The sequence below is a fragment of the Hemiscyllium ocellatum genome, chromosome 11, assembly GCF_020745735.1.
Source record: "Hemiscyllium ocellatum isolate sHemOce1 chromosome 11, sHemOce1.pat.X.cur, whole genome shotgun sequence".
Lineage (NCBI taxonomy): Eukaryota > Metazoa > Chordata > Chondrichthyes > Orectolobiformes > Hemiscylliidae > Hemiscyllium > Hemiscyllium ocellatum.
This window is the reverse complement of record NC_083411.1, coordinates 47,390,759-47,399,827: the sequence shown is the minus strand read 5'-3', so window position 1 is coordinate 47,399,827 and position 9,069 is coordinate 47,390,759. Positions and strand designations below refer to the sequence as shown.

Genomic DNA, 9,069 nt, shown 5'->3' with positions numbered 1-9,069 from the left:
GCTTCTACAAGAGCTGAATGGTCACACATCACGGAAATAGCTTTGATCTTTGATAAGAACAGTGTTAAGATGCCAAGAATATATTGAAAACTTATTTTGAAGGCAAATCACCAGGCACCAGGACTTTTTGCCTTCACCACTGAAAGATTCAATATCCACCAACAAAAAAGTTTTACAGAGCTGTCCTGTTCGAAAGGTTTGTGTCAAATGTTATTGTTTACACAACACTCAATATAATTTACATGAAAATAGTCTTGTCTCAAAATCAGGTATTTCCTGGCATGTCTCATCTTGGAGTGCTCTAATAATGGTGTGAGATAGATATAAATATCACCCAATCTAACACCACAGCTCTGTGCTTGCCTGAAACCTGAGGTCAACTGAAGGACAGTTGCAGCTCTTTATATGTTCATCTCTCAAAGTCAGAAAAAAAACCTACACAAAAGAGCATTATTCTTATTATCTTGATGATCATCTGATCCAAGTGTTTTAAAACATTAAAAAGAGGAAGCTGTAAATCTCATCCTCTGAGACCTACAATAACAATAAATTTTGGAGAACCATCAAAGCTTTCAAGAATGAAGTCGATGTATATTATTTCAGATCGGGTTATCAAGGGATATGTGCACAAGGCTGGAATATGGAGTTCAGGTACAGAGTGGCTGTGATCTAATTGAAACCCAATGCAGGTTCAAGGGACTGAAAGAAATACTCCTGTTGGAGGCCCAATTAAGACATGACATTTTCCTGATTTTCGATATATTTGTGCGATCTTGCTGTGCAGAGTTTGGTGACTATTGTTAAAAGTACTTTTTTGGCTGTGAGATTCTTCTCAGTCCAGAGGTTGAAAAGTGTATGATATAAATGTGAGTTTGTTTTCGTATATATATTGCAACCAAAGTCTTGGAAGCACTGCTATTGGCTCAAAATTTAACACTTTTTAAAATTTATTCATGGAATGTGGGCATCGCTGGCAAAATCAGCATTTGCTGCCCATTTCTTGAGAAGGTGGAGATGAGCTGTCGACTTGAACAGCTACAGTCCACATGGTGTAAGAACACCCACAATACCATGAGGAAGGGTGTGTCAGGAGTTTGACCAAATAACACTGATGCAACAGTGATATATTTCCAATTCATGCATTTTGGGAAAGCAAATCTTAGCAGATCTTATACACTCAATGGTAAGGTACTAGGGTGTGTTGCTGAACAAAGAGACTTAGGAGTGCAGGTTCATAGCTCCATGAAATTAGAGTCACAGGTAGATAGGATTGTGAAGAAAGCATTTGATATGCTTTTCTTTATTGGTCAGAGCATTGAGTACAGGAGTTGAGAGGTCACATTGCAGCTATGGAGTAATATCAGATAGGTTTATAAAATCACGTTGGGGCATGGATAGCATAAGTAGACAAAGTCTTTTCCCTCCAGGGATTGGGTCCAGAACTAGGAGCCATAGGTTTAGGGTGAAAGGGGAAAGATATAAAAGGGACCTAAAGGGGCAATTTTTTCACACCAAGGGTGTGCGTGTATGGAATGAGCTGCCAGGGGAAGTGGTGGAGGCTGGTACAATTGCAACATTTAAAAGACCTCTGGATGGGTATATGAATAGGAGTGGTTTAAGAGGGATATGAGCCAACAGCTGGCAAATGGAACTAGATTAGGTTGGGCTATCTGTTCAGCACAGACGAGTTGGACTGAACAGTCTGTTTCCGTGCTGTACATCTCTTTAACTTTAAGAGTTGGGAAATGGGACTAGTCTACAAAATCCTGCAGATACCTGGCACAGACACAATGGGACAAATGGTCTCCTTTACGCTGTAAACATTCATGATTGAACCATACTTGATTTGAGATCTTATCCACTTCACAAGACCCTAGATCGAGCAACTAGGTGCTGATCAGTGATGTTGGGGCATATAGGAAAATAAACAGGCCATTCAGCTCCTCAAACCTGTTCCACCATTGAGGTCATAGCTGATCAGTGGTTTAATTCCAGATGCCTTTGGCAATATCCCTTAATACCTTTGCTTAACAAAAAACTGAGTCCTAATGAGCGGTCCTATCCAAAACATTACTTGTCCTGCTCATCAGTTGCTGCCTGAACTGATGCTCTTTTTCCAGCACCACACTCACTACTTTTGACTCTCCAGCATCTGCAGGCCTCACTATCTCCTCGTTAGAGAAAAAAAACAATCAATTTAAAAACACAATCTAACATCCACTACTATCTGTGGAAGAGAGTGCCAAATATCCACCAGCTTATATTTCAAGGAGCAATTCATAATATCTCTCTTGAATGGTCTGACCTTAGTTCTCAGACTATGCCTCAGGGTCCTTGTATGCCAACCAATGGAAATAGTTTCTCTATCTGCAGTCGTTGCCTGTTAAAAAAGCTTATCCCTTAACTTTCTAAATTCTACATAAAACAAGTGCAGGTTTTTATTTCCCAGAACAATGAAGCATGCGTGAAATATCGCTCAGCAAAGCTGGAAGGTCTTCAAATATTTTGGATGATCCATGAACATCTCACGAATACAAGATAATACAAACTTTTCATTGTGCTTCGGTACACGTGACAATAAACTCATCATTTGCCATGTCCTCTACCCCAACAGATTTGAACATAAAACGTAAGTTCTGAGCTTCTAGAGGTAGAAACCGGCGCTATTCCTGTTTTATCCATAAAAATCTGCACACTCATCAATACTATAGCCACATAACACGTGAAAGTCTACATCTCTATCTGCCGACTATTCAGTTTGGGATATGAATCACTTGATTGTGCAGTGAAAGCATATTCATTGATCCTGCTCAACTCCCCCGACACAATGTTAGCATAGCTGAGGAAAAGTTGCAAGGCCAATTCACTGCCCTGAACTGGGTAGAGTGATGATTTGGAGATGCTGGTGCTGGACTGGGGTGGACAAAGTTAAAAGTCACACAACAAGGTTATAGTCCAACAGGTTTAATTGGAAGCAGTAGCTTTCAGAGTGACGCTCCTTCATCAGGTGCTTCCGATTAAACCTGTTGGACTATAACCTGGTGTAGTGTGATTTTTAACAACCGACTTTTATAATAATGACATCACAGCGGGTCAGGCATGTGTCTTGAGAACCAACCAATGCGAACTGCGATAGGCGGGGTCACCATGCGAACCGGCCAATGCGAGTTGTGAGGGCGCGGCCTTATGTGCCCATTCAGGATGCAAGGACGGCGCCCTGCCCCCGGAGTAACCAATAAGAATGCCTGAAGGTGGGAACCTTGCTCCAGGATGACCAATGGATGTGCCGGGACGGGGCCACTTCCGACGAATTACCGTGGGGAGCGGCTGGAGGGAGGGGACACTCGCTGGATGGCCAATGGGAATAGCAGGGGGCGGGGACAGCATCCCAAATGACCAATGGGAATGTCGGGGGCGGGTGCACCCGTCGGATGGCCAATGGGAATATCAGGGGCGGTGACAGCATCCCAAATGGCCAATGGGAGTGTCGGGGGCGGGTGCACCCGTCGGATGGCCAATGGATGCGTTGGGGGCGGGACCTCGCTGCAGAATGACCAATGGGAACGTCAAAGGCGGGGCCCGCTTGCCCGTAGTGGCCAATGAGGGGTCAGTGGGCGAGGCTTCAGCGCGGTGTGGCCAATGGAATGTTGGGGGCGTGGTCGCGTGCGGATAATTCGGGCGGTCCGGGTTGTACTGGGCGGCGGGGGAAGGAACGGGCAGGCGGTGTCAGGACGACGGCCGGGTCTCACTGAGGTAAAGAAATGGCCGATGGCGGGGTAGTCGGGCCGGGATCTTTGGGACATGACGGCAGTTGGGCTTTCTAGTAGAGGAAGGTACGAGTTAGACTCGGGGAAGGAGGGAGGGAGGCAGGCTGAGGCTGAGCTTCCCCCTGCTCTCTATGGAGAGGGGAAGTGCTGAGAGAGTCAGAGTGGGGCCCTGGCCTCAGTGACCGGCTTCCTTCGAACTTCCACTCGTTCACAACTTGCTCTGTTGCCCTTAGGGGATTTGTGGGAAGCTGGATCCGCTCAATATTTCAATCCCACATTGCGATGATACCATCCTTCTTTCACAGTACTCGTAACGGAGATCACCTATGTAAACATGTCACGCTGCAGTTACACCCTCCTTCCAGCGGTGGCATGACTGAGTTCCTCACAGTGGCATTATGGAGTGAGCCTGGACATTTCCTTGGTGCATTGATCACATCAGGCACTGATGTGTTTTCTCAATGTATTAATTTTTTTTTGTCCGTGACAAGGATTATCCTGTCATTTTTAGCTGAGTTGAAACTACCTGAGGATGCAAGTTGTCTCTGAGATGGTGTCTGGGAACTGTCCTGAACATTGTGCATGCAGTGGGGTAGCTAGTATTGTGATGCAAATGAGAGACAAATATAATGGACTCACCTTGTCCTTGCAACATTTCACGAGTTAAGCAAGCCAATTGAGGATGTTTTGAAGGGCTGTAATTTTATTTATTTATTGTCCATGTTGCATTTTTGTTCAGATTGTCAGTGGATTGTCATGCAACTCACTGTTGCCTTGAGAAGGTGTGTAACGATACAAGACTTGGAACAAGTGGATAAGTGTGAAGTTCAAATATGGTGCAGATAAATGTCTAGCTCCTGATTTGAAGGCAAAAGTGAGGACTGCAGATGCTGGAAACCATAGTTTTAGATGCTAAATTGCCCGTAGTGTTAGGTAAGGGGTAATGTAGGGGTATGGGTGGGTTTCGCTTCGGCGGGTTGGTGTGGACTTGTTGGGCCGAAGGGCCTGTTTCCACACTGTAAGTCTAATCTAAAGTAGATCAGAGTGGTGCTGGAAAAGCACAGCAGGTCAAGTAACATTCGAGAAGCAGGAAAATTGATGTTTCGGGCAAAAGTTGACTACTTAAATTGACCGAACTTATTTAGTTAAGAAGGATTTCTCCTGCTGTTGGTTATTTGGTGATTCTTGTTTGAAGAGTAGATGATTTTGGAGCACTTTTTTTACTTAATTGTCTATTGTAAAGTAGAAAGAGATTATTTATATACAAAGAAAAATACAATATCATTTTGACAGTCAAAGTTGTTATGCAATGCAACCCACATGTGCTTTTCATAAATCCAACTAAAATCCAAAAAAAATCGCATATCATTGAGGGCAGCTTTTAGGGCCAAACATTTTACATTCTCTTTCCCAGTTCCATTAATTGATGCACCCATATGATATCAAGTCATTGATCACATTGGAATCTCTGGTAGTATAATTCAAGATTTTCTCCAATTTGTGACTAGATTGCTGTGTTTTTCTTTATTGATTTTATTTCATTTTTTAAAATTTTGATTCTGCTTTTTTGGGGACTAGCAATATTAAATAACTGGACTTTCGATGAGAACAACTTTTGCTTTTGTAGTAACAGTTAGTGTAAGGTAGTGTGAAATCCTGGGCCAAGTATGATACAAAGATAGTTTCTCAGTTACGTTCAAGATTTTAAAACTTTGCATTTCGTATAAATAGAAATAACAACTGCAAACATGAAATAAGGAGGCAAACAAAAATCACATTATTGAGACTGCCACCCATTTTGTGCCCTAATTAGCTACATCTATGTTCTTTTTTTTTCCATTCAATGTTTGTTGCTTTGCTGAGAATTTGGTAGTGCATTATTCTGTTTTCCTTCTCTTCCTACAGCGGTCAACTTTCCTGATTTGTAACTCTGCTTTTACCTGCTTTTGTTCCACGTACCTGTTTATCCATTCAGGCCCCTTTTCATCCATTTTCTAGTTTTATTAAGCCTTTCCTCATTTTCAGTGTGAATGGGCCTGCACTGAATCCTTGTAAATTTTTTTTTAAAGAAAAGAACCAGATTCAAATTGTTTGCTCACAAATGCCTGTCTGAGATTTGGACCATCCGTTATAGATCCATTTAAATGGACATATTTGTACTGAAAGCAATTTCTCAAATGATTTTACTCCCTTTTTATAGAATGGTGAAATAGTTACAGCAGAGAAAAAGACGATTTGCCACATCAAGGCCTTGCTAGATAGGCGATAACTGTTGGCCTCACCACTGATATCCACAATGTAGGAACAAAAAAAATTGTACCACCATGCTATTTTCTTGTTTATCTGCAAAGCCTTTCCTTTCAGGTGTTTATCTAATTGTCTTTGAAAAAGCTATAACTTACTCTGCCTTCTCCACACTTGTAGAAATTGCATTCTAGATCCTAGCTACCTACTGCACAAACCCACGTTTTCTTAATGTTGTCTTTGGTCATCTTGTTAGCTAGCTGGTTTTGACCCTTCCAGATTGACAGAGACAGTCTACTTTACATAGATCCCTCATAATGTTGTGGACTTCCATCTTCTCGATATTTTGCTCCCACATTCTGTTTCTGTTAATCTGCATTTAATCAGCACTGGATGAACACACATTTCTCCAGTTACATATTGAGGAAAATGAAACCATCCTTTTTGGACCACATGCCAAGCTCCATTTCATAGCTGCTGACTTTTCCTTTCCACTGCCTGAGAATAAACCGACGTGTCCACAACTTAAGTGTCGTATTTAATCCCAAGAAAAGGTTCTCATCACCACTTAGACTTCCTATTTCAACTTCTGTAACATTGCCTAAATTTGTTCTAGTTTCAACTTGCCTGCTGGTGAAACCCACATTTTTGCCTTTATCTCTCGACGTGACAATTCCAACTTGTGTCTGGGCCCCCTCATTTTACCTTTGAGGGAATGTGAAACTTTACTGTCTGTGTTTTAGATTGCACCAAGTTCTATTCACTGCTTCCTTCATTCCCCTCTTCACTTATTTGCATTGTCTGGTTAGGAACGTCTTGAATTTAAAATTCTCAGCCTTATTTGCAGATTAATCCAGTCCTCACCCCTCCCTAATCTCCAACATCCTTTCGCCCTGCAATCCTCTGGGGCAGGTAACTCTGGTTTCTTGTAAGATCACAAAATGTAGGAACAGGGTAGGTCGATCAGCCCATCAAGCTTGCTGTGCTATTTAATGTGCTTTTTCTAATTCTAAAAACACAGCCATGAATGGTGCAGCTATATGTTGCCTGTGGCTCAAGCTAAGGATTCCCTCTTGACACCTCGCTGCCTCCATTTCTAACTGTCCCACTTTAAGATATTTCTTAAAACCTACCTCATGATGATGCTTTTTGACATTGGAATAAATATTTCCTTCAATTGCTCAGTATAAAACAGTTTGACAATGCTGCACTGAAGTGTCTTGGGATGCCTTATTGCATTAAAGGTTGTTCATCATTATAAGTTTTGTTCAAGCCACTTAATTTTTTTCTCCCAGGTTATTGTTTCTCACCACAAAGTTGAACTGACTGACTAGTTTATAGTTGTTGAATTTGCCTTTAGATCCTGTTTTGATTATGGGTGTAACATTGACAATTCTCTAGATCTTTCTTTGTCATCACACGTTCTGACCCGAGCCCTCTCTGTCTCTGAGGATAATGACAAGTCCTTTGCCAATTTCTGCTCTTGCTTCCCTCAGCATCTCTGGTAGCTGTACATATTTCATTATTACATAAACCTAACTGTTGAATGCTGACAGACTGTCTAACCATGGCTTTATCTGGTCATGCCTTCACCAGGATTTACTGGAAAGGTTCAGATTGGAAACCCTGCTTGATTTCTCCCAGCTAATGTACCAGAGCGCAACTGGTACCTGTGGAACTGTGCCCACGTTGAAGGGCAAATGCAGATCAGGAAATAGTGCTAGTTGTGGGTTGCAACTGGGAGCTGGAATTTGTTCTTTGCCCCCCCCTAGTTGCCGAGAGTTACTGATGAAGTGAGTACACCCTGATGAAATGGGTACACTCTGATAGGACCAGCTAAACATCAAATGGATTTTTGTTTAAAAATATTCTGCAAGTCAAACATATAGTTTGGTTTGACTCTTTTTTTTTTGTGTGCAGTTTCTTTCCTCAAAACCTTTTTAATCAGGAAAGATGTTTTTTGTGGAGTCATCAGACTTGCATATTTTTGTTCGTCTTTGTTTTAAATGTCAGTGCTGTATTATTTTACTGTTTAAAAAGTTAGAATGAGGAGTTCTGTCTCAATAATTGTCAGGTTTTTAGTAGTTTAATGACAGGCTTATCCTGTTTGCACTTGTCTAATTTTCAGTTTTGTGCCATTAAATACCACTGTTGAGGTACTCCTCTATTTTTGTAGCTGGTGGATGGGAACTTAATTCTTTTCCTTTTTGTGATTTAAACATTTGAAGTGTGACTGACATGCAGCTGATGTCTTTGGTTCCACCATTGCTCTGAAATCTGTAGCAGTTCTGCTTGTAAAATAATTTCTCTGTATCTCTGGCTTTATGCAGTCAAAGATTGAAGGATATTTAGGGGCATTTGAAACATGTTGAGCATTCTCCGGTGTTGCGATCTCAACTGATGTTAATGGTGGACAAGTTGAATCCTAGATTGAAACCTACCTTGATGGATCCAGGATTGTTTTTTCAGAAAACTATTGAGGTGAGTTATCGAATGCATTGACAAGGACTTGCAAGTGTAGTTTTAACACAGATTGTAAAAATTAACTGTGATACCAGAACCAAAAAAAAGTACAAACATCAGCAAAAGAATTCAAACTTGTCCTTTTTGAACTGTCCCAACAATATCCTTTACCTCTGTCTCCATATCAAGGCTTCCCGCTCAGGCTGACACAGCTGCAATTGGTTTCCTTCTGGTGTATTTCTGTACATTCACTCAATGTTTTTTTTCCTTCAGCTGGTATTTCCCTTTGAAAACCCAAAACAAACTGCAAACTGAAGTCTTAAGAGCAAACAAATGTGAGCCCTAAACTCAGTGGAGGTGTTCTGCAAGCAGTCACCCAATCTGTGTTTGGTCTCGTCATTGTGAGCAGACAGTACAGTAAACTAGCTTTAAAGAAGGACAGGTAAAATGCTGTTTGGTCTGGAAGGTGTATTTGGGGCCTTCGAGGCCTAGCTGAGAGACGGTGAATGGACAGGTGCTATGCCTTCTAAGACTGCATGGGAAGTCCCATGAGGAAGTGTGTGTGTTTGGAATGATGAAGTATAGTATATAGAGA

General features: G+C 41.7%; 1 protein-coding gene across 2 annotated transcripts in view; it reads left to right on the top strand.

The window, feature by feature from the left end:
• The first annotated feature begins 3,690 nt into the window (after positions 1–3,690).
• Positions 3,691–9,069, top strand: part of klhl13 (kelch-like family member 13) — a 226,404-nt gene continuing 221,025 nt past the window's right edge. The window contains exon 1 of one of the 2 annotated variants that reach the window (XM_060832591.1): positions 3,691–3,753. The gene's annotated coding sequence lies outside the window, so the exon portion shown is untranslated. The remainder of the gene's footprint in view (positions 3,754–9,069) is intronic. The other variant, XM_060832587.1, reaches the window with a different exon arrangement.